General features: G+C 37.6%; 1 protein-coding gene and 1 long non-coding RNA gene across 2 annotated transcripts in view; one reads left to right on the plus strand and one right to left on the minus strand.

The window, feature by feature from the left end:
- ZSWIM5 (zinc finger SWIM-type containing 5) overlaps window positions 1-26,212 on the plus strand; it is a 260,279-nt gene that overhangs the window by 146,261 nt on the left and 87,806 nt on the right. The window lies entirely within an intron of this gene.
- The window catches only part of LOC309615886, a 51,224-nt gene continuing 34,915 nt past the window's right edge, over window positions 9,904-26,212 (minus strand). Inside the window, exon 2 of the long non-coding RNA XR_014237124.1 lies at window positions 9,904-21,174. This is a non-coding gene — a long non-coding RNA (uncharacterized lncRNA). The remainder of the gene's footprint in view (window positions 21,175-26,212) is intronic.

Raw genomic sequence — 26,212 nt, forward strand, 5'->3', positions numbered from 1 at the left:
AAGCTGATAGCAATGTAACTTTGATCACATATAAATGCTCCACCCTTATACTCCCCCCTTTTATATTTTTGGTATCACAATTTACCTCTTTCTGTATTGTGTATTCCTTAATAAATTATAGTAGCTATAGTTATTTTAAAAACTCTTTTCTTTTAAGCTTTATGTTGTTAAGTGGCTGACATACCATCCTATTACAGTTAGTATTCTAAATCTGACTCTGTATTTACCTTTACCAGTTTGTTGTGTATTTTTGTATGTTTTTATGTTACTAATTAGTGTTTTTTCATTTCAGCTTGAAGAACTCCTTTCAGCATTTCTTGCAAGGCAAGTCTATTGCTGATGAAGTCCCTCAGCTTTTGTTTGTCTCAGGAAGTCTTTATTTCTCCTTCATTTCTGAATGATAACTTTGCTGGATAGAGTATTCTTGGCTGGCAATTTTTTTCTTTCAATTATTTTGAATATGTCATTCCATCCTCTCCTGGCCTGCAAAGTTTCTGCTTAGAAATCATTTGATGTTCTAATGGGGATTCCTTTGTATGTTACAGTCTTTTTTCCCTTTGCTGCTTTTAGGATTCTCTTTTTGTGCTTTTTTTTTTGACAGTTTCATAATATATCTTGAAGAAGGTTGTTTTGCATTGAGATAGTGAACCTAGTTGTCCAATTTTCTCCTCAAATTTGGGAACTTCTCAGCTATTATTTCTTTAAATAAACATTTTGTCCCCATTTCTCCTTTTGGTACTCCAGTTATTCTAATAACTGAACATTGTTGGTGTCATATGGATCACATAGGTTTTCTTTCCTCTTTTTTTCTGTTGTTCCCTTCTGACTATCCTCTAGATAACTTATTTCTATTTTCTGTTTGGTCTATTCTGCTGTAGATTCTCTCTATTGAATTTTTCATTGCATTCATTGGATTCTTCAGCTCCAGAATTTCTGTTTGTTTCTTTTTTATGATTTCTATCTCTTTGTTAAGTTTCTCATTTTGTTTAGGTATTGTTTTCCTGACCTCATTGAATTATCTTTCTGTGTTTTCTTGTAGCAAATTGAGTTTCCTCAAAACAACTATTTTGAATTTTTTATCATTTAGATTGAAGAATTCTGTATCTTTGTATTCATTTATTGCAGGATTATTGTTGTCTTTTGGTGATGACATGTTTCTTTGATTCTTCAGGTTCCTTGGAGTTCTGTGTTGCTGCTTTCCCATTTGGAGTAGCAGACACCTCCTCAAGTCTTTACTAGTTGCCTTCAGGTGGGATATACTGTTTGTTGGTCCTGTTGTATCTGGGGCTTTCTCCGACCTCAAATGGGTACACCTGTTTCACACTTCTTGCTCATTCTTGTGGCAGAATTCTTAAGCTTTTATGTCTTCTCTGATTTTTACAGCTCACAAAGCCAATTGCTGGAAACCTCTCTTTTATTTTCCAGAAGGTGGTGCTACAGCTTAAGTTTGTGGTTTCTCTTGCGCACAGACCCTGGTCTCATTATCTGAGTCCATTCCACTGGATCTCACTCTCACTGGGCTCTCATTTGGGAATGTGCAGAAGGAGCTAACTGCAGAAATGGGGGCTGTGGGTTTAGCACTTGGGATGTTGGGGTGCCTGTGGGCCAGGTGGGGAGATCATTAGGTGAGGTTCTCCCAGTAGCTCATGGGTGGGCAGATAGCAGGAACCATGTCCCTTTTATGCCCTTTGATATTCTTATATGCCTCTTTCCTAGTCTCCTCCCTACCCCCAGACATGGAGGTCCAACCTCAATACTCTGGGTACTGCTGAAAAGAAACAGGTTTCTCCAGCAGTGTCTGCACAGCTAGAGTAGCTAAGTACTCACTCATCACTGTCCCTTCCCCCTACTGTATTGCCTTGGGAGAGGGATAACACTGGCAAAGTTCTAATTACTCTCTCTGTTGCATCCAAATTTGTTTTTTGTTTTACTTTGTTTTGTTTTTGCTCCAGTGTAGTGCAAAAATCTCCCCTCAGGAAGTCTGGACTCTACAAACATTTTCTTATCTGTGGGTGACTTCCACATTAGCACTCTTTGGGTTTTCCCTAGCTGTAGCTAAGAGGGTTTGGGACCAGTTTGCAGAACTCCTTATTGAGTTCTGTCTGCCTGTTACCTGATGCACAGGTAGGCGAGACTCCTTCCAGGTCCCTTGGCATATGATGTTGGATCTCACAACTCCCAGAGGTACCTTTATTTGTGGATGGATGCTGACTTTTTCTTGTTAAAAGGGGGAACAAGAAGGAGCAACATCTTATGCTACCATGATGCTGATGTCACTCTCAGGGAAAATCTTTCGACCTTGAGTTAGGCAAAGATTTCTTCAGTACATCAACAAAATCATGATCTATAAAAGAATATAGTGTTAAATTGGACTTTATCAAAATTAGAAACTTGTGCACTTTGAAAGACATGATAAAGAGAATGAAAACAATCCACATACTGGGAGAAAATATTTGCAAATTGCATACCTAATCAAGGACGTGTATCCAGATAATAGAAAGAACACTCCAACTCACTAATGAGAAAACAAACTACCCAATTATAAAATAGGCAAAATTTTGAGTAGAGACTTCACCAGTGAAGATATATGGATTGCAAATATGCACATCAAAAGATGCTCAAGTTTATAAGTAACTTGAGAAATGAAAATTAAAATCACAGTGAGATACCACTACATACCTATTAGAATGACTGAAATTAGAAAGCCTGACTATACCAGTTGCTGGCAAGAACATGGGACTCGTATTTTGCTGGTCAGAATATAAAATACAACCACTTTGGAAAACAGTTTGGCAGTTTTTTAAAAAATAACTCCTTTCAAAAATTGCACTGGAAGTCCTAGCTAATGTAATAAGACAAGAATAGGAAAAAAAAAAAAACGCTATACAGTTAGGAAGGAGAAGTAAAACTGTCTTGATGACATGATCATCTACTTAGAAAATCTGAAAGAATCAATTAGAAAAAAAACCTCCTGTAACTAATAAGCAGTTACAGCAAGGTTGCAGGATACAAGATTAATAACCAAAGTTGATCATTGAACCTGTATACCAGCAATGAACAGTTGGAATTTGAAACTAAAAACAAAGTAACATTTCCATTAATGCTCAAAAAAATGAAATACTTAGATTTAAATATAACAAAATATGTAGGAGATCTATATGAGGACAACTATACAATTCTGATGAAAGAAATCAAAGTAGAACTAAATTAATGGGGTGATATTCCATGTTCATGGATGGGAAGAATCAGTATTGTCAAGATGTCAGTTCTTTACAACTTGATCTAAGATTCAACACAATACTAATCAAAATCTCAGTAAGTTATTTTGTGGGCATTGATGAACTGTTTATAAAGTTTATATGGAAAAGCAAAAGACCTAGAACAGCCAACACAATAATGAAAAAGAACAAAGTTGGAAGAGTGACACTACTCAACAGCAACACTTATTATAAAGCTACAATGTTAAGACAGTGTAGAATTGGTTAAAGTATATAGACAGATCAGTGGAACAGGATAGAGAGCCTAGAAATAGACTCACACAAATATAGTCAACTGATCTTTGACAAAGCAGCAAAGTCAATAGAGTGGTGCAAAGTAGTCTTTTCAACAAATGGTGCTGGAAGAACTGGACATACATATGCAAACAAGCAAACAAACAGGTCTTCCGTGGTGGCGCAGTGGTTGAGAATCTGCCTGCCAATGCAGGGGACATGGGTTCGAGCCCTGATCTGGGAAGATCCCACATGCCGCAGAGCAGTTGGGCCCATGAGCCACAATTACTGAGCTTGCACGTCTGGAGCCTGTGCTCCACAACAAGAGAGGCCACGATAGTGAGAGGCCCGCGCACCATGATGAAGAGTGGCCCCCGCTTGCCACAACTACAGAAAGCCCTCGCACAGAAATGAAGACCCACACAGCCATAAATAAATAAATAAATAAATAATTTAAAAAAACAAACAAACAAAAAACTAACATGGATATTACACCCCTCACAAAAATTAACTCAAAGTGGATCATGGACCTCAGTGTAAAGTGGAAAACTATAAAACTCCTAGAAGATAATGTAGTAGAAAACCTAGGGGACCTCAGATATGGTGATGACTTGTTAGATAGAACACCAAAAGCACAATTCATGAAAGAAAGATTTGATAAGCTGTTCTTCATTAAAATTAAAAACTTCTGCTTTGTGAAATAACACTGTAAAAAGAATGAGAAGGTGAGTCACAGACTGGGAGAAAATATTTGCAAAATATTGAATGCATATTTTAAGAGAAAGAAACCAATCTGAAAAGACTACATACTATGTAATTCCAGGTATATGACATTCTGGAAAAGACAAATCTATGAAGACAGTAAAATGATCAGGTGTTGGGGGGGAGGGTCGGATGAATAGGCAGAACACAGAGGATTTTCAGGGAGTGAAACTACTCTGAAAATAGTAGTATGATACTATGTTATACTATAGTATGATGCTATAATGTGGATACATGTCATTACACATTTGTCAAAACACACAGACTGTACAACACAAGAGTGAACCCTAATATGAACTGTGGGCTTTAGGTATAATGTATCAGTGTAGGCTCATCAGTTGTAACAAATTACCACTCTGGTAATTTTAATAGTGGGGGAAGGATTTTAATAGTGGAGGAAGCTTGCATATGGTGAGGTAGGGTGTATAGGAGAAATTTCTGTACTTTCTGCTCCATTTTGCTGTGAACCTAAAACTGCTCTAAAAAATAAAGTCTATTTTTTAAAAAAGTTAAACAGACATCTACTGTATGATATAACCATTTTTCTTCTAGGTGTTACCCAAGAGAAATGAAAGTATATATCCATACAAAAACTGCCACACAAACATTCAGAGCAGTTTTATTTGTAATAACCGAAGACTAGAAATAACCCAAACGTCTCTCAACAGATAAATGGATAAACAAAAGTGTGGTATTTCCATACAACAGAGTACTAGTCAGCAATATAAAGGAATGAACCTTGCTGTTGATACATACATGGATGAATCTCTAAGTAACTATGCTGAGCAAAGTAGACCAGACAAAAAAGAATACGTACCATAGTGGCTCCATTTATGTAAAATTCTGGGAAATACAAGCTAATATACAGTGACAGAAAACAGATCGGTGTTTACCTGCAGTCCAAGGAGAGGTAAGGAGGAACATAAGTTAGGTACTACAAAGAGGCATGAAAAAATTTTGAGGGTAATGGATATGTTCATATCTTGATTGTGGTGATGGTTTCACAGATATTTACATGTGTCAAAACTTATCTAATTGTACCCTTTAAATATGAGCATTTTACTGTAGGTCAGTTATACCTCAGTAAAGCTATTAAAAATAAACTTAAAAGTTAAGAATGTTATTAACTTACATTTTTTGAAAGACAGTTGTGTTATAGTATCTGTATACTTGCATTACATATTTTTGTTCTTTAATCCTCACAGTAATCCTCTGAGGTGGTTCTTATTTCCATCTTATGGATGAGAACACTGAGGATAAGGCTAAATTAAAATGTCCAGTCCTGATCATGTGCCGACTTCAGACTATACTACAAAGCTACAATAATCAAAACACTATGGCACCAGCACAAAAACAGATGCATAGATCAATGGAACAGAATAGAGAACCCAGGAACAAACCCACGCACTTATGGTCAATTAATCTATGACAAAAGAGGCAAGAATATACAATGGAGAAAAGACAGTCTCTTCAGTAAGTGGTGCTAGGAAAACTGGACAGCTACAAGTAAGAGAATGAAATTAGAACATTTGCTCATACCATACACAAAAATAAACTCAAAATGGATTAAAGACCTAAATGTAAGACCAGATATACTATAAAACTCCTAGCGGAAACCATAGGCAGGACACTCTTTGACATAAATCACAGCAATATTTTTTTGGATCTGTGTCCTAGAGTAATGGAAACAAAAGCAAAAATAAACAAATGAGACCTAATTAAACTTAAATGATTTTGTACAACAAAGGAAACCATAAACAAAACAAAAAGACAACTTTTGGAATGGGAGAAAATATTTGCAAACGATGTGATCGACAAGGGTTTAATTTACAAAACATACAAACAGCTCATACAGCTCAATATCAAAAAAACAAACAACCCAATCAAAAAATAGGCAGAAGACCTAAACAGACATTTCTCCAAAGAAGACATGCAGATGGCCAACAGGCACATGAAAAGATGCTCATCATCGCTAATTATTAGAGAAAAGCAAATCAAAGCCACAATGAGGTATCACCTCACACCGGTCAGAATGGCTGTCATCAAAAAGTCTACAAATAATAAGTGCTGAAGAGGGTGTGGAGAAAAGGGATCCCTCCTACACTGTTAGTGGGAATGTAAATTGGTGCAGCCACTATGGAAAACAGTATGGAGGTTCCTTAAAAAACTAAAAATAGAGTTACCATATGATCCAGCAATCCCACTCCTGGGCATATGTCTGGAAAAGACAAAAACTCTAATTTGAAAAAATACATACACCCCAATGTTCATAGCAGCACTATTTACAATAGCCAAGACATGTAAGCAATCTAAATGTCCATCGACAGATGAATGGATAAAGAAGATGTGGTATATATACACCATGGAATATTACTCAGCTCTTGAAGCACTTCCTGTGGAAGTCAAAAACTTTAGAGAAAGTAGTAAATACTAAATGAATACTTACTGACCTACTAATTCTGGGTGAGTTTTTTAATTAATCAAAGATTAATGAAAAGTGATAGTTGAGTAGGATCCACGTGTTGGCATAATTCTCTCTTCTCCTCTACAGAGTTGAAAATACAAAGAGAGGAAATTAAAGAGACTATCCTCAAACTTAGTTGTGACCTTTCTTATTGATGAGGGAACTCAATTTGTGACTTTTCTGAGATTACTCAGTTAATTAGTGGCAAAGCTTGGATAAGAAATCAGATCTGAATTTCACACATGATATTTAAAAAATTCACTTCAGATTAATAATAAAATGAGTTCATACAGTCTCCCTTGATTAAAATATTGAAGACCTTGAAAAAATATACTGAAAGGTATACCGACATATTTTTAGGTAATTATCATATAATTTACTTCTGACTGTGAAAAAAACTTTCTTCTTCCCTTGTTCTGCAGTAGCTGTAAGAGTGTACTAAAACAAGTGTTTAGTATTATGAAAATCACCTAACGTAGAAAAATAGTCCTCTGTGTTAATAATTTGGCATTAATTGATATCCAGTCTTATCTATAGAAGTCTTTCTACCTTGAGCGACTCCTTTATTCTTCAATTATTATTTAACAGTTTTGTTTTATTGAAAAAGGAACCATAAGTCCATGATTTTTTGAAGTTTAAATCAGTCATACTGGAGATAAAGTTTTTATATCAGTTCATTTTGGAAAAGTGACCTTGTAGCATTAAAGTCAAATAAACTAGTTGTCTTCTGTTTGTGAAAGTAATTCAGTTTCCATAGTGCCTTTAGTCTATCTGAGAAATATAAGGGAGGAGTTTAATACTAGATTAAATATTTGTCAATGCACTTTAGAAGTGTTGTAATTTGGGGGGAAACAAAGGATGCCGAGTTACTTTTTTTTTTGGCTTTTATTCTTAGTTTATTATTTTATAAGCTTCCATGTTATTTAAATGTTATAGCAAGCTGATATTATTTTTTTCTTTTCTAAAATGTGCTTTTCCTTTTTCTAAAATTGAAGTATAGTTGATTTAGATGTACAAGTGTACAAGTACAGTGTTTCAGATGTACAGCAAAGTGATTCAGATATAAATATGGAAACATTTGCAGAGGATAGAGCATGTTTTCTATCTTTAGGTGGTTTTATAATTCACTGTTTCTTTGAGATTAGGAGAATAGCTTGTTTAAAATATTGTTGAAATATATTAGCACCAAATATATACAGGACTGAAAGACTAATCTACAAATTGGACTCCACGTTTCAGCAAAAACTAAGCCAGTTTGTAAAATGAGTAGAAAAGAAAGAGGAGATGAGGTGAGGTAGCTGGCCCAGAATCATATTGCTACAGTTAGTTGCAGAAGCAGAACTAGAAGCTCCAGCTTCCAGAGACTACCGGTATTCCCTGGCTTACTTCCTCCATTTTTGGAGCCAGCAGCATTGCATCTGTCTGACCTTTTTTCCATAGTCATATTTCCCTTTCTGTCCTCTTCTGTTTCACTCTTTACTTTTAAGGACCCTTGTGATTACATTGGGCACACCTGGATAATCTCCCCATTTCAAGGTTCTTAACTTAATCACATTTACACAGTCCCTTATGCCATGTAAGGCATAGTCACAGGTTCCAGGGATTAGGAAGTAGGCATTATTTGGGGGAGGGGGGCATTATTTTACCTGTTACAATACTCATCACTATCCTATACTTGGTCTTCTTTGATGTCGTAGACACCAGTACTTTCACCTCTAATTCATTCCATTTCAGCTACCCACTTCCATCTCCATTATATTTAACTCTTCCTTTGAAATCTTAAGGTTTTAATAATCATGGTCTCTGGCCATTACCCCCATCCTTTTGTCTTTTCATTGTTTACTCCCACTACATGTATTGTACACTTGGTTAGAGGCACAGGGTTGTAGTGGGGAAAGGATGGACTTTCTGGAAGAAGAATTTTGAAAGGTGTCCTTGGGTTTGATCCAGGCCCTCCTATTTACAAATTATGTGGCCTTGGGAAAGTCACTTAAGTTCACTGAACCTCAAGATATTCATATGGAAAACAATACTAATTATTATGGGGTTGTTGTAAGAAGATAGATAGGTATCTAGCTCATAAAGGGCACTCAGTTTAAGGGAGTTCTTATATTTCTTTCACCTTATCAAGTGCTCCATTTTATCCGTCTTGTAAAGACTTGCTGTCCAATTAAGACACATGGCCTCCTGAGAAAATACTGGATAGTCAGATGGTAACATGGTTTTATAATCTTTCCTTTAGAGTCCTAGTCTCGGCATATTTTAGATTGTATCAGAACCACTTGAAAGGCTTATTTAAAATGCAGACTATAGGCCCCAGGCCAAGAGATTTTGAGTCAGTGTATCTGAAAAGAGCCCTAGGAATATGCATTTTATCCAACACCACATTCTTGAAATGCAATTAGAGTAGTGGTTTTCAGCAAAACAACCTATTTGGGGGACTTAGATGTGGTCAATGTATTTTCTTAAATTAAGTATTCTGATCTTTTTCCTTTTTATCCTATTCAAAGGAACAGCTACTTAGATGTGGGGAAAGTTTAGTAAATTTTAGTCATAGATATGATGACGCTAAATGAGGACTAGTCACGCATGCGGCATGTGGGATCTTAGTTCCCTCGACCAGGAATCAAACCTGTGTCCCCTGCAGCAGAAGCGTGGAGTCTTAACCACTGGACCACCCTGGAAGTACCCTGGGGCTAGTCTTAAGGTAGAGTCCAACCTGGCTGAACAAAAAAGCAGAGCTGCCTTAATTAGGATCCAGGGTAGAGTATGTTTGATATGCAGCATGCCAGTTCTTTAGCAAGGGCTTGAGTTTTTGTTTTTTGTTTATTTTTAATGAAGTATAGTTGATTTACAATATTATGTTAGTTTCCAGTATACAACATAGTGATTCTATATTTTATAAATTATACTCCATTTAAAATTATTATAAAATATTGACTATATTCCCTGTGCTGTACAATATATCCTTGTAGCTTATTTATTTTATACACATTTGTTTGTACCTCTTAATCCCCTACTCCTATCTTGCCCCTTCCCTTTTCCCTCTCCCCATGGTAACCACTGGTTTGTTTTCTATATGTGTGAGTCTGTTTCTGTTTTGTTATTTTCATTCATTTGTTTTATTGTTTAGATTCCACATGTAAGTGACAATATATGATATTTGTCTTTCTATATCTGACTTATTTCACTAAGCATAGTACCTTCCAGGTCCATTCATGTTGTTGCAGATGGCAAAATTTCATTCTTCTTTATGGCTGAGTAATATACCATTGTATATATTTACCACATCTTTATCCATTCATCTATTGATGGACACTTAGGTTTCTTCTGTATCTTGGCTATTGTACGTAATGCTGCTATAAACATTGGGGTGCGTGTATCTTTTTGAATTAGTGTTTTTGTTTTCTTTAGATATATGCCCAGGAGTGGAATTACTGGATCATATGGTAGTTCTGTTTTTAGTTTTTTGAGGATCCTGTTTTCCACAGTGGCTGCACCAATTTACATTCCCACTAACAGTGTTATTAGGGTTCTCTTTTCTCCACATCCTCGCCAACATTTGTTATTTATGGTCTTTTGATGATAGCCATTCTGACAGGTGTGAGGGGATATCACTGTGGTTTTGATTTGCATTTCCTTGATGATTAACGATGTTGAGTGTCTTTTCATGTGCCTTTTGGCCATCTGTATGTCTTCTTTGGAAAAATTGGTATTCGGGTCTTCTGTTCCTTTTTTAATTGGGTTTTTCTGTTTTGATGTTGAGATGTATGAGCTGTTTATATGTGTTGGATATTACCCCTTACCAGTCATATCATTTGCAAACATTTTCTCCCATTCAGTAGCTTGTCTTTTTATTTTGTTATGGTTTCCTTTGCTGTGCAAAAGTTTTTAAGTTTAATCAGGTCCCATTTGTTTATTTTTGCTTTTGTCTTTTTTGCCTGGGAAGACAGATCCAAAAAAATATTGCTATGGCTTATGTCAAAGAGTGTTCTGCCTATGTTTTCTCCTAGGAGTTATATGGTTTCTGGTCTTACATTTAGGTCTTTAATCTATTCTGAGTTTATTTTTGTATATGGTGTGAGAAAATGTTCTAATTTCATTCTTTTACATGTAGCTATCCAGTTCCCAGCACCACTTATTGAAAAGACTGTCTTTTCCCTATTGTGAATTCTTGTCTCCTTTGTCACAGATTAATTGAACATTGGTGTCTGGGTTTATCTCTGGGCTCTCTATTCTGTTCCATTGTTCTATGTGTCTGTTTTTGTGCCAGTACCATACTGTTCTGATTACCATAGTTTTGTAGTATAGTCCCTGAAGACAGGGAGTGTGATACCTCCAGTTTTGTTCTTTTTTCTCAAGATTGCTTTGGCAATTCAGGGTCTTTTGTGGTTCCATATAAATTTTAGGATGATTTGTTCTAGTTCTGTGAAAAATGTCATGGGTATTTTGATAGAGATTTCATTAAATCTGTAGAGTGTTTTGGGTAGTGTGGACATTTTAACAATATTAATTCTTCTAATCCAAGAGCAAAGAATATCTTTCCATTTCTTTGTTATTATCTTCAGTTTTCTTCATAAATGTTTTATAGTTTTCAGAGTATAGGTCTTTCACTTCCTTGGTTAAGTTTGTTCCTAGGTATTTTATTCTTTTTGGTGTGATTTTGAATGGGATTATCTCCTTGCTTTCTCTTTGTGATAGTTCATTATTAGCGTATAGAAAAACAACAGATTTCTACATATTAATCTTGTGTTCTGTGACGTTACTGAATTCATTTATTAGTTCTAACAGTCTTTTGATGGAGACTTTAGGGTTCTATATATAGTACCATGTCATCTGCAAATAGTGACAGTTTTACTTCTTCCCTTCCAATTTGGATGCCTTTTATTTCTTTTTCTTATCTGATTGCTGTGGCTAGGACTTCCAATACTACGTTAAATAGAAAGGGCAAGAGTGGGCATCCTTACCTTATTCCTGTTTTTAGGGGAAAAGCTTTCAGCTTTCCACCATTGAATATGTTAGTGGTGGGTTTGTCATAAATGGCCTTTACTGTGTTGAGATATATTCCTTCTAAACCAACTTTTTTTTTTTTAAAGGAACTCCTTTATTTATTTATTTATTTATTTTGGGCTGTGTTGGGTCTTTGTTTCTGTGCGAGGGCTTTCTCTAGTTGCAGCAAGCAGGGGCCACTCTTCATCGCGGTGCGTGGGCCTCTCACTATCACAGCCTCTCTTGTTGTGGAGCACAGGCTCCAGATGTGCAGGCTCAGTAGTTGTGGCTCATGGGCCTAGTTGCTCCGCGGCATGTGGGATCCTCCCAGACCAGGGCTCAAACCCGTGTCCCCTGCATTGGCAGGCAGATTCTCAACCACTGCGCCACCAGGGAAGCCCTAAACCAACTTTGATGAGAGTTTTTGTCATGAATGAATATTGAATTTTGTCAAATGCCATTTCTGCATCTGTCGAGATGATCATGTGATTTTTATCCTTCCTTTTGTTAATATGGTGTATCACGTTGATTGATTTGTGGTTATTGAACCATCCTGGAATAAATCCCACTTAATCATGGTATATGATTGTTTTATATAAAACAATTGTTGAACTTGGTTTGCTAATATTTTGTTGATGATTTTGTTGTCTATATTCATCAGAGATATTGGCCTGTAATTTCCTTTTTTTTTTTGGAGTGTCTGTCTGGTTTTGGTATTAGGCTAATGGTGGCCACGAAGAATGTATTTGCCCAGGGTCCCATAGCTAGCAAGTAGCAAGGCTGGAATACAATTTAGGCTTCCTGATTCCAGAGTCTGTCCCTTAACCACCCTTAACCATTCTTCAATTTTTTGGGAATAATTTGAGAAGGATAAGTATTAGCTCTTCTTTATATATTTGGTAAAATTCTGCTGTGAAGATGTCCAGTCCTGGACTTTTGTTTGCTGAGAGTTTTTTGATTACTAATTCAAGAAGGGCTTGAGTTTATTCTACTTCTGAGTGGCCATCCATCATCCAGAGCTCCTTCTAGCTTGCTTTCCCTAATGTCCTTCTTTTCCCCTTTACTTTAAATTTTTTACTTCTGTGTCTATAAGATGGAGAGGAAACAGTGCTAGACTAAGTTCACATTCTGGTCCTGCCACTTACTAACTGTGTGACCCCAAGAAAGTTCTTTAATCTCTGTAAAACTTAGTTTTTTCATTTGTTAGATGAAAATAAAAATAACAGTGCAAGTACTTATTATGTTAGTTCCTTTCTTTTATTTCTGCCTTGCCTTTTTCTTCTTTTTTCTCTTCTATATACCTTTTAACCTCTTCCCAACCTATAGTTGTGGGTAGTAGCCATCAGTTTAGTCTCCAGTTTGACTGTCATTTATCACCCCTGATTTACAGGGGACTAAAAGAACTCCATATTTAGAAGAAATCTTTGACGTCATCTAGACCATCCGCATCAGAATCAATGCTAAGAGGAGAAACTGTTCTTGTCTTATTCACTACTGCATTCCCACAGTGCCTGGCTCAGAGTAGACAGTCAATAATGTAATTTAAATGAATGAATGGGGACTTCCTGGTGGTCCAGTGGTTAAGAATCCACCTTCCAGTGCAGGGACCATGGGTTTGATCCCTGGTCAGGGAACTAAGAATCCACATTGCCATGGGGCAACTAAGCCCACATGCTGCAATGAAGAGCCTGCGTGCCGCAATGAAGACCCAGCGCAGCCAAAATATTAAAAAAAAAAAAAAGGAATGAATGAAAAAATGAACTTTATCATATGATTCAAAATCTCATTTACTAATCTAAACTTACTATATCCCCTTCAAGTACTAGACACTGAGATCAGTGCTAGGGATTATACCGTACTCATCACTATATTTTTAACACTAAGTATTGGATCTTGCATGCAAATGAATGATTGGAATTAATAAAATAGGTGGTCACATTTTCTTTAGTATCTCCAATGACAGGGAACTTTTAATCTTTCAAGGTAATCAAATAAAAAGCAACCAACTATTTCGTTCATTCAGTCTGACATTTCAAACGGTGATGTAGTGATCCATTAGTGTCTGAGTGAAATATGAGGTTTATCCATGGTCTTCTTACAACTTCAAGACTCCCAGTCATCTTCTTGTACCCCAGAGCTGATCATAAGAAAGTCCACAGGGATCCCACATGCCACGGAGCAGCTTAGCCCACAAGCCACAACTACTGATCGCATATGCCACAACTACTGAGCCCTCACGCCGCAACTACTGAAACCCAAGCACTCTAGGGCCCATGTGCCGCAACTACTGAGCCCGCATGCTGCAACTACTGAAGCCTGCACACCTAGAGCCCATGCTCCGCGACAAGAGAAGCCACTGCAATGAGAAGCCCGTGCACCGCAACGAAGAGTAGCCCCCGCTTGCTGCAACTAGAGAAAGCCTGCACGCAGCAATGAAGACCCAACACAGCCAAAAAAAGAAAAAGAAAAGAAAAGAAAGTCCACAGTTTATGTAGAAGACAGATTGAGGCAAATAAGAACTGTCTGTGTAGCAGTTGATCATAAACCAAAAACAGAATAGGCCAACTAGTCATCTGCCACAGAAACTTGAGATACTTCATTGTACTATGGCGGTGAGGCTCAGGGTCAAGAGATGCCCCTAGACCTAGAATTAAGATGATTATTAAAAATTTAGGGACTTCCCTGGTGGCACAGTGGTTAAGAATCCGCCTGCCAATGCAGGAGACACAGGTTCGAGCCCTGGCCTGGGAAGATCCCACATGCCGCAGAGCAGCTAAGCCCATGCACCACAGCTACTGAGCCTGCATGCCACAACTACTGAAGCCCACGTGCCTAGAGCCCGTGCTCTACAACTAGAGAAGCCACTGCAGTGAGAAGCCTGAGCACCACAACGAAGAGTAGCCCCCGCTCGCCACAACTAGAGAAAGCCCACATGCAGCAACGAAGACCCCATGCAGCCAAAATTTAAAAAATAAAAAATAAATAAATTTTTTTAAAATTTAGAGAATGTTAAATAATGATTTAATGCAGAAGACATCTCTGACTTCTAAGGGCTTAGTCTCCAACTTGGGTTCTTAGAACAGAAAGATGAGAGATTGTAGGAAGAATGGAGCTAAAATAGCACCTATAAAACTTTATTGGTTTTATTTGCTAGATGTCTCCCTAGAGTAGACTGTGCACTCCTTAAAGGCTAGGACCGGCCAAGTGCCAGACACAAAGTATATATTTAGTGAGTGTGTGGATGATTAAGCAAGCCACCCTGATAAGATGATTAATTAAGCAAGCCACCTTGCAGTTCTTATTCTTTGTTGTGTCTCACCAAGCCTCAACTGCTATGATTCAGTTGCTGTGATGAGAAATACTTTGCTCCAATCAATAATAACAACAACACCGATAATAATGGCTAACATTTCCATAGTGCTTACTATATGCCAGGCCCTCTACTAAGTGTTTTTATATGCATTAAAACTAATTTAAGGGAATTCCCTGGTGGTCCAGTGGTTAGGACTCCACCCTCTCACTGCCGAGGGCACGGGTTCAGTCCCTGGTTGGGGAACTAAGGTTCCACAAGCCATGCAGTGCAGCCAAAACAAAAAAGAAAAAAAACGAATTTAATACTTATAACAACTCTATGAGGTAGTTATTAGTTTTATTCCCCATTTTACAGATGAAGAAACTGAGGCACAGAAGCATAAATAATTTGCCCAGGGTCCCATAGCTAGCAAGTAGCAAGGGTGGAATACAATTTAGGCTTCCTGATTCCAGAGTCTGTCCCTTAACCACCCTTAACTACTATACTATACATCCCTCCAATTGTGCTTTTTTGCCTGCCCAACATGCTTTCCCTTACCTTTTCTTCTGATAATGCCATCCTTCATTCTTGTGAGGAAATCATTCCATGTGGTTCAGATAGTGTTGACCACTTCCCTTCTTACCACACATGAGGGTACATGAGAGGCCCGGCTGATTGAATACCCCACCTCCTGACTAGGATGACTGATTCAGGATTCAATCAAATGCATGTGCTTTTGACTGGTAGTGTTAATCATAAGGGTTCCAGAAGTCTAAAGCAGCCAATGGGTATTTATTCCACAGTTAACAAATATTTTTTGAATGCCAAGCGTTATAAGCACGTAAAATACATTAATGAATAAAGTAAAGGTACCTTCTCTTGTGGTGGCTTACACTGTAGCAGAGGGAGACAATTATTTATGCATAATAAGTAAATTACATATGTGTTAGAAAGTAAGTGCTGTAGAAAAAAGGAACAGTAGAATAGGGTTTGAAGGAATTTGGAGTGCTGGGATAGCAGTGGGGAGATGGAACATTTTCAGTATTTAATGGGATTATCTGGTAGACCTCATTGAGAAGGTAACATTTGAGGAGACTTAAAGAAGGGAAGGATATTAGCCAAGCAGATATTTGGAGGGAACGGCTAAAAAGGCTTTATGGTAGGACCGTGCCTAGTGTTTGAAGAGCATCAAGGACTGCAGCAGAGTAGTAAAAAAAGAAGTCGGAGAAGTAAGTGGGATCCAGATCACAGAGAGCCTGTGTAGACCATTATAGGAATCTCAGCTTTGAATGAAATGGGAAACCATTGGAAGGTTCTGAGTAGAGGAGTGTCAAGGTCAGACAGATTTTTAAAGAACCTCTCTGACTGCTGTATGGAGAATAGATTTGAAGAAGGAGTGGAAAGGTAGAACAGGTAGACCTGTTAGAAGGCTTGTGAAATAATCCTCGCTTGGACCAGAGTAGAAATAGTGGAAATGTTGAGAAATGGTCAAATTTTGGAAATATTTTATAAGTAGAACAAGTATGATTTCCTGATGGATTGTATGTAGGATGTGGAAATCAAGGATGACTGCAAGGTTTTTGGCCTGAGCAATTGGAAGGATGAAGTTTGCCATCAATTGCTATGGGAAGGCTACAGGGGAAACAAATTTTGGATTTGTTAAGTCTGAGATGTTTATTAAGACCTCCAGGTGTTTATGTGGACCTCCAAGTAGGGAGTTGGATGTACAAATCTGGAGTTTGGGAGAGAAGTCTTTATCTGAGATATAAATTTGGAAGTCATTGGCATATAGATGTTATTTAAAGCAAAGGCACTAATTGAAATAACCAAGGGAGTAAGTCTAACTAGAGAAAAGGACCATGGACTGAGCCCTCGAACATTCTAACATTAAGAATTGGGGACAAGAGGAGGAGTCAGCAAAGAATATTAAAGGGGGGTGGCTCAATAAGATAAAAGGAAAACCAAGACAGTGTGGGGTCCTGGAAGCCCATGAAGAAAGCATATCAAAGATGAGGAAGCTGTTAATTGTGTCAAATGTGAGATAAGGGCTGAGAAATGCCTATTTAATTTAGCAATGTGGAGGTCATTGATGACTTAGATGAAGTCATTTTTTTCACTGGAGAGGTGGGGGCCCCTGATTGGAATGGATTCAGAAAGCATGGAAGGAAAAGAATTGGATACTATAAACAACTCTAGTCTTGCTCCAAAGGGAGCAAAGAAATGGGATGGTGGATAGCAGGGAAAGTAGAGTCAATAGGAGGTGCTTTTGTTTCTAAAGATGGGGAAAATTACATCAGGTTTTTATGTTGATGAGAATGATCCATTTTTGCCATCATGAAAGCAGAGTCAAGACAGATTTTTTTCATGACATCATCTGAATCACTGTATCCACCCATACCTATAGTTGGAGTCACCCACTTGAACTTCCTGGTTAAATGAGTGAAGACATTCCCTTTTTTGTTTAAGCAGTTTGAGTTGAATGTCTGTCACTTTCAACGAAAAGAGTCCTAAACTGCTTTTTCTTCCTGTCTTCAAGATGGTCTTCATAATATTTTTAAAGTTAATTTTTCCTGGGTTTCTATTATTATTTATATTATTTATTTGCTACTTATTACTTACATTGATATACATGCACATCTTCTTGTAAATAAAAAATGTTTTGCAGTTTTACAAATTGAAAATGAAATTATTATAGAGAAACTTGGAAAAATCAGCTGCTATCCATCCTCTGTTTAGTTAAAACATAGTATTTTACCATGGTTTTATTTTGTATCGCTCAGTGTTTTATTTCAAAGCAAACATCCATTTAACCACTTCCAGAACAAGAAATAGAATATTGTCAGCACCCTGTCTCACTCATGCTGCCTCTCAGTCACTATCTCCACCCTCCACACAAATATAACTACTACCCTGGGTTTAATGGTAATCAGTTTCTTGATTTTCTTTGTTTTCCCACTTAAGCATATAACACTAAATACTACAGTTTAAATTTGCATGTTTTTTTAAACTTTATATAAGTGTACTCATGCAGTATACTTTTTGTCTAACTTACTTTACTCAGCATTACATTTATGAGATTCATTCATATTGTTAAATGTAGTAATACTGTAATATAATCCACAGATATCATGATATAGCATATTTTCAAGTCTCCAAAAATTTCTGTCAGGTGGCTTTTTGTCAATTTCCCCACCTGCCAAGAGGCAACCACCGTTTTAATATTTTTCACCTTAGTTTCCCTGTTCGAGAACATCATATAAATGGGATTATGTAACATGTATCGATGTTGAGCATATATTTGTGAGATTTGTTATATTATTGTATGTATCGGTAGTTCATTCCTTTTTAATGCCAAGTGGTATTTGATTGTATGAATATACCACAATTTGTCCATTCTTCTTTGAATAATATTTGAGTTTTTTCAGATGTTTTACTGTTGTGACTATAGCTGCTATGAACATTTTAATACAAGGGCATGTGAACGTTTTTTTAAATTTCTCTTGGCTAAATACCTAGGAGTGCAATTGTTGGGTCAAAGTATACAGAGATGTAAGTAATTATTATTTTGGAATTCATCATTTTATTTATGGTTATTCCCACTAGCATTATATCAAAGTTGCTCACTTCCTGGCCGACATTTTGTGATGTCAGTCTTTTTAATTTTAGCCATTCTAGTGAGTGTGTTGTGGTATCTCATTATGGGTTTAATTTACATTTCTCTAATGACCAGTGATGTTGAGCACTTTTTCATGTGTTCATTAATCACTTCTATATCTTCCTTCGTGAAGTAGCTGTTCAAATCTTTTGACCATTTTTTAAAAATTTATTTATTTGGCTGCGCCGGGTCTCAGTTGCCACTTGGTGGGATCTTTGCTGCAGCCTGTGGGATCTAGTTCCCTGAGCAGGGATTGAACCCAGGCACCTGCATTGAGAGCGCGGAGTCTTAACCGCTGGACCACCAGGGAAGTCCCTCTTTTGCCCATTGTAAAAAGTTGGGTTGTGTGGGGGTTTTTTAAACAGTGTTTTAGAAGTTCTCTATAGATTCTGGATACAAGTCCTTTAGCAGATGTGTTTGTCAGATATTTTCTCCTTGTCTGTGTCTTGCCTGTTCATTTTCTTAGTGTCTTTTGTAGAGTGGAAAATTTGACAAAGTCTGATTTATCAGTGTTTTTCATGATTATTACTTTCTCAATAATGTTTTTATAGTTTTTCTGACAGCCTCATCTATATCTTTAGTTAGACTTATTTCTAAATATTTGAAATTTTTATGCTGTTGTAAATGGTATTTTACAATTGCATTTTCTAATTGCTGCTCTGTCAAAATACAACTGGTTTTTGTGTATTAAATTGCTATCCAGTAACCTTAAATTCATTAATTAATTTTTTGTAGATTCTTTTGGATTTTCTACCTCCACAATCATATCCTCTACAAATAATGGGAGCTTTTTGTTTTTGTTTTTCTTTCTAATCATTATACTTTTATTTTCTCTGCCTTTCTGCACTGGTTTGGACCTCCAGCACAAAGTCAAATAAAAACAGTGCTAGTAGTATCCCTTTCTTGTTCAATTATCTTTTAAAAATAACCATCACCACCAACAACAAACTTTCAGCATTTAGTTTGATGTTTAATGCAAGTTTTTATTGATACCCTTTATCAGATTAAGGAAGTTCCCATGTCTTCCTATTTGCTAACAGTTTTTATCATGATTACAGATTGAATTTTATCATTAGTTATTCTAAACCAAGAGGTTTTATTTGGACATTTAGTTTTCTGTGTTGCAGAATTTACTTAACTAATTTTTAAGTTGTCCTCATAAAATCTTTATTTAAACTATTCCTCCAGGTGTTGATACATGTGGATACTTAGAGTGGGCAGAAGCCTCTGACTTCTGTGGTTGAGATTTTGGTGTCTGGGGTTTTGCTCCTTCTAGGATGTTGCTCCAGCGCAGCTTTTTTTTGACCAGATGTACTCCGTGTTACACTTTACTTATGCCTTATTGTAATCCAGTGAAGTAAATAGATTAGTATCATTTAATAGGACAGTATGATGGAAGGAGTAGCTCTCTGATTAGGGCTTGCCTAAGATAACCCAGCTAGTGAGTGGCAGGACCCAGACTTAAATACATAGCTTTTGATTTAAAGCGTAATGTACTTGCCATCATACCACAGCCACCTCTACTTGTGCCTAAGTGTTGGTTAGTTTGGAGAAAAGAGACTAGTTTAGAGACTATTGGAGGTAGTAATCTAGATAAGCAGTAATGCGGGCCTGAACCACTAAAGTGGTTGTAAGAATTAAAAAAGGAAATGGCATGCAACTTGTATTTTTGCCATTCCCTTTACTATTTTTCTATAACTTTTTCTCATTTCTATCATAGGAGTTTTTTACCATGTATTATAATTATCTGTTTACATGTCTTTCTTTTTTTTACATTATAATATACTCAAGGACTGTGTCTAATTTTGCGTCTTTATTGCTTAACTTTAGCACATTGTTCAGAAGATGTTATTTGATTGTCTATTTGCTTGACAGAGTGAATGAGTAGATAGATTATAGAACCATTTTTAGAGAACTTTGTAAACTTTTTATGTAGGAGGCAAGGAAGAGAACAAGTTGTAGAACATTCGACCAAAGTTCAACACTGAATGACCAGGATATTTTCTTTAATAGGGTCTGGGAAATCAGAGGAGTATAATTCTGGGGGGAAAGATGATGAGTTCAGTTTGGAACATGTTAAGTTTAAGTGACTTCCTTAGGAGATGTTCAGCAGGCAGTTGCAAATGTAGATCTGGAGCCTAGAAGATTTTTAGAGATAATCCTTTTGGGTGTTCCAGCAAAAAGTAACCATTGAAATTACTTGACACTATCCTAGTTCTCACCATCGCTTCTCTTCTATAAGTAACTTTAACAGCCTCCTAACTAATCTCTCTGCTTCTGTTCCAGCCTCTCTTTCAATTCATCCTCCACATTCCTACCAGAATGATCTTCCTAAAACATAAATCTGATCATGATATTGTCTTATTAAAATAATCTTTTAGGGCTTCCCTTGTGGCACAGTGGTTAAGAGTCCTCCTGCCAATGCAGGGGACACAGGTTCGAGCCCTGGTCCGAAAAGATCCCACATGCCGCGGAGCAACTAAGCCCATGCACCACAACTACTGACCCTACACTCTAGAACCTGCAAGCCACAACTACTGAGCCAGCGTGCCTAGAGCCCGTGCTCTGCAACAAGAGAAGCCACCATGATGAGAAGCCCGCGCACTGCAACAAAGAGTAGCCGCTGCTCGCTGCAGCTAGAGAAAGCCCGTGCACAGCAACGAACACCCAACGCAGCCAAAAATAAATTAATTAAATAAATTTATTTAAAAATATAATAAAAATAATCTTTTAACGGCTCTTCCTTGTTTTCAGAAAAGAATCAACACTCTTTACCTGTTTCCTTTATAGTCTCATCCCTCCTTACCTCTTCGGGCACGTCCCTCCATCCTCTTCTTTACACTCTATCCTGCAGCCATACAAAACTGCTTGAAGTCCCATGTAGAGGCCACTATTATAGAAGAATAGATGGTGGAGGTGGTGGTGATACTACTACTAATAGCAGTATTTTTTCAACAAATGTCAGGATTGTGCCAGTCGTTATTTTAAGGATTTATATATAATAATAAAATAGCTAACACTTAATGTAGCACATACCATGTAACAGCACCTTTCTAAGAGCTTAACACTTTGCCACATCAACCAGAGAAGGGTGTCTTCTTAGGTTCAGTTAAACATTCAAACTCAAGACTGTAATAGGCTACACTTGACATTAATCTACTCAAAAGTATATAGGACATTTCAAAACTTAACTGTAAAGCTACATGAGTCAAAATAGTGTGGTATTGGCATAAAGACAAACATGCAGACCAATGGAATAGAGTATAGATCCCAGAAATAAACCTTCGCATATATGATCAAACGATTTTTGACAGGGGTGCCAAGACCATTCAATGGGGAAAGGACAGTCTTTTCAACAATTGGTGCTGGGAAAAATGGATGTCCACATGCAAAAGAAGGAAGCTGGACTCTTACCTAATACCATATACAAAAATTGACTCAAAACGGATCAAAGGACCTAAATTTAAGACCTAAAACAATAAAACTCTTAGAAGAAATCATACGACAAAAGCTTCATGGCATTGTATTTGGCAGTGATTTCTTGGATGTGACACCAAAGGCACAGGTAATAAAAGAAATTGGATTTCGTAAAAATTAAAAATTTTGTACATCAAAAGACACTATCCACAAAGTAAAAAGGCAATGCACAGAATGGGAGAAAATACTTGCAAATCATATATCTGATAAGGAATTAATATCCAGAATATATAAAGAACTCCTAAAACTCAACAACAAAAGACCAAACAACTTGATTATAAAATGGGCTAAGGACTTGATAGACATTTCTCCAAAGAAGATATACAAATAGCTAATAAGCATATGAAAAGATGCTCAACATCACTAATTATTAGGGAAGTGAATGCAAGTCAAAACTCTAATGAGATACCACCTCACACCCAGTAGGATGGCTATTATTAAAAAACAAACAAACAAACAAAAAAACAAAAAACAAGTGTTAACAAGGATGTGGAGAAATTGGAACACTCGTATATTGCTGGTAGGAATGTAAAATGGTACAGCCGCTCTGGAAAATAGTATGGAATTTCCTTTAAAAAATTAAAAATGGCCCAGCAATTCCACTTCTGGGTATATACCCAAAAGAATTGAAAGTAGGGTCTCAAAGAGATATTTGTTCACCCTTGTTCATAGCAGCATCATTCACAATAGCTAAAATGCATAAGCAGGACTTCCCTGGCTGTCCAGTGGTTAAGACTCTGCGCTTCCACTGCAGGGGGCATGGGTTCGATCCCTGGTCAGGGAACTGAGATCCTGCATGACACAGGGCAAGGCCAAAAAAAAAAATGCAAAAGCAACCCAAGTATCATTGATGGATGAATGGATAAGCAAAATGTGGTAATACATAAAATGGAATGTTATTCAGCCTTAAAAAGGAAGAAAATTCTACAATATGCTGTAATATGAATGAACCTTGAGGACATTATGCTAAGTGAAATAAGCCAGTCCCCAAAAGACAAATACTGTTTGATTCCATTTATATGAGATACTTAGAGTAGTTAAGATCATAGAGACACAAAGTAGAATGGCATTTGCCAGGGGCTTGGGGGAGGGAAGAATGGAGAGTTATTGTATAATAAGTACAGAGTTTCAATTTTACAAGATGTAACAAGTTATATGGATGGATGGTGGTGATGTCTGCACAACAATGTAAATGTATTTAATACCATTGAACTGCACACTTAAAAATGGCTAGGATGGTACATGTCTCTTTGTGAATTATGGTTTTCTCAGGGCATATGCCCAGTAATGGGATTGCTGGGTCATATGTACCACAATGTTCATTGCAGCACTATTTACAATAGCCAGGACATGGAAGCAACCTAAATGTCCATCGACAGATGAACGGATAAAAGAAGATGGGGCACATATATACAATGGAATATTACTCAGCCATAAAAAGAAATGAAATTGAGTTATTTGTAGTGAGGTGGATGGACCTAGAGTCTGTCATACAGAGTGAAGTCAGAAAGAGAAAAACAAATACTGTATGTTAATGCATATATATGGAATCCAAAAAAAAAAATGGTACTGATGGGGACTTCCCTGGTGGCACAGTGGTTAAAAATCCACCTGCCAGGGACTTCCCTGGTGGTGCAGTGGTTAAGAATCCTCCTGCCAATGCAGGGGACATGGGTTCGACCCCTGGTCCGGGAAGGTGCCACATGCTGTGGAGCAACTAAGCCCATGTGCCACAACTACTGAGCCTGCAAGCCACAACTACTGAGCCCACATGCCACAACCACTGAAGCCTGTGCTCGGCAACAAGAGAAGCCACCACAACAAGAAACCCGCGCACCGCAACAAAGACCCAACGCAGCCAAAAATTAAAAAAATAAATAAGGTAAATAAATTTTTTAAAAGTCAATAGATTGGTTTTTAAAAAAAAAGAAAAGAATCCACCTGCCAATGCAGGGCACACAGGTTCGAGCCCTGGTCCGGGAAGATCCCACATGCCACAGAGCAACTAAGCCCCTGCACCACAACTACTGAGCCTGCTCTCTAGAGCCCGTGAGCCACAACTACTGAGCCCACTTGCCACAACTACTGAAGCCCACGCGCCTAGAGCCCGTGCTTCACAAGAAGAGAAGCCACCACAACAAGAAGCCTGCGCACCGCAATGAAGAGTAGCCCCTGCTCTCTGCACCTAGAGAAAGCCTGCGCAGCAACGAAGACCCAACGCAGCCAATAAATAAATAAATAAATACATAATTTTTTTTAAATGGTACTGATGAATCTAGTGTCAGGGCCGGAATAAAGACATAGACATAGAGAATAGACTTGAGGACACGGGGTTGGGGGGAGAAGCTGGGGTGAAGTGAAAGTAGCATCAACATATATACACTATCAAATGTAAAATAGTTAGCTAGTGGGAAGCAGCAGCATAGCACAGGGAGGTCAGCTTGGTGCTTTGTGATGACCTAAAGGGGTGGGTTAGGGAGGGTGTGAAGGAGGCTCCAGAGAGAGGGGATATGGAGATATATGTATGCATGTGGCTGATTCGCTTTGTTGTACAAGAGAAAGTAACACAGTATTGTGAAGCAATTATACTCCAATAAAGATCTATTTTTAAAAAATGGCTAAGATGCAATGTTATGTGTATTTTAACACAATTTGAAAGAAAGCGAAGTATATAGGATAGGATCCAAAGCTTGCAAGCAAGACAGCAACAGGCATTCTTCTTCAGTGAGAGCTTGTAGCAGTTTATAGAGCTGTCTCTACAGCTGTTCAGGAGCTATTCTTTGCCCTCATTCCTCTAGGTGATGCTGAAGTATAAAGAAATGAGATCCACATTGGACAGGTCTAGGAGGTGCCCTGACTTAAAAGGCTCATGTCCCCAAGGAGTCAGTATCTCTTATAGCAGTTCCATAGGCAAAGTGTTCAGGGTTCCCATAAAGGTTGTGCCAAGTTACAAGAGTCACCACTCCAGGGAGCCCAGAGATTTGGCATACAATTAGGTATTTATAATTCTTCCAGTTCTAACCAATCATGTGTCATTTTTAACCATAATGTTGCTTAGGAACATAGTTGACATTTTACCTTTTTCAGGTCTGCAGGGAACATAGTTAAAATTTTAATCAAAGGTCAAAGTCTCATGAAGAAAGGGAGTTTTGTTAACCCTTTACCCACACACATATTAACCCATTTATACCTCACTACAACAAAATAAAGTAGTTAATATTATTATCCCTTTTTACAGATAAGGAAACTGAAGTACAGAGAAGTAATGTAACTTACTCAGGGTCACACAACTATTAATAAAGATGCTAGAACATGAACCCAGGCAGTATGACTCCAGCATGTACACTCTTAATCATTGTGTTAGGCAGAACAATAGCCTTCCAAATGACCACCTCTCAGTCACCAGTGGTAAAGAGGAATTAAGATTACAGAGGGGATTAAATTTACTCATCAGCTGACCTTGAGATGGGAAGATTATCCTGGATTATCCAGGTAGTCCCAGTGCAACCACAGAGGTCCTTATAAGTGAAAGAGGGAAGCAGGAGATACAGTGTCATATTGACACAGTGGAGGTACAGCCATTACTAATGCTAAAGATGGAGAAAGAGGCCACAAGCCAAGGAAAAGCTGGAAAAGGCAAGAAAATGGATTTTCCCCTAGAGCCTCCAGAAGGGATGCAGCCTTGCAGACACTTTTTTTTGGCCTCACCAAGTGGCATGTGAGATCTTAGTTCCCCAGCCAGTGATCGAACCTGTGACCCCTACAGTGGAAGCGCAGAATCTTAACCACTGGACCACCAGGGAAGTCCTGCAGACACTTTGATTTTAACCTACCTATTTTGGACTTCTGACTTCCAGAACTGTAAGATAATAAATTTGTGTTGTTTTAAGCCACCAAGTTTATGGTAATTTGTTACAGCAGCAATAGGAAACTAATACAATCACTATATTACTGCATCTCACATACTATACTTCTTGCTGCCAGGCCATCCCACATTGCTGGTTTGCTTCTGCATATGACATTCTGCCTCCTTTGCCCACTTCTGGAAGCCCTTTTCTGGCCCCCTCTTCAGTCTAGATTGG

This window comes from Balaenoptera borealis, assembly GCF_965194805.1.
Source record: "Balaenoptera borealis genome assembly, chromosome: 1".
Taxonomy (NCBI): Eukaryota; Metazoa; Chordata; class Mammalia; order Artiodactyla; family Balaenopteridae; genus Balaenoptera; species Balaenoptera borealis.